The following is a 733-nucleotide window of genomic DNA, read 5'->3' on the forward strand; positions in this document are numbered from 1 at the left end:
ACATTGAAAATTCAACTAAAAGTACATCAAAGTTTCAAACATTCCAAGCTGAGCATTTTATCACGAAACATAGTTGTTTCCCCTCATCTAAGTGATTACCTTTGATCAAAATATCACAGAGTTTAACATCCTCACTAGAGATTTACTCAAATCACTCGAGGTGTTTAAGGACATCAAATAAAGCACTCATAAGTCAATATGGAAAGTTATCACCATAGGCTTGCTTAAAAATCAAATCTCCACCACTATATATTGAGATGATACATCAATCAAAAAGGTCTTTAAAGGGTTGTAATGTGGCTTTGGTAGGGGGTGTGGTCACAAGTTGAAAGAAAAGGTTAGAATCGAGATTGACTTGAAAAATTACCTAGCTAGAAAAATAACTAGTCATCAGTTGAATACAAGTGAGCTTCTTCTCAGAATATGGAATTAATACTTTAAGCTCAAAACCAACGAATATAAATTTTTTTTAGAACAAGTCAAATAACATAGAACTTAATTATTGTAACAAAGAATAAGACATAGCTAAGAAATTAATTCAAATTAAATCTCGGTAAAAATAGGGATCAAATTAGGGGATTTCAACAATAATGGGTTATGGCTTAATATTGAGGGTAAATCAATTGATGGCTTGTTAGGCTCAAAGGGGTTCACTAAGGGTTAATTATGAAGGTAGGCTTTTATGGAGTGAGTGGGTTAAACCTAAGTACCTTTATCATCTCGACATATCAAA

This window comes from Gossypium hirsutum, chromosome A02, assembly GCF_007990345.1.
Source record: "Gossypium hirsutum isolate 1008001.06 chromosome A02, Gossypium_hirsutum_v2.1, whole genome shotgun sequence".
NCBI classification, from domain to species: domain Eukaryota; kingdom Viridiplantae; phylum Streptophyta; class Magnoliopsida; order Malvales; family Malvaceae; genus Gossypium; species Gossypium hirsutum.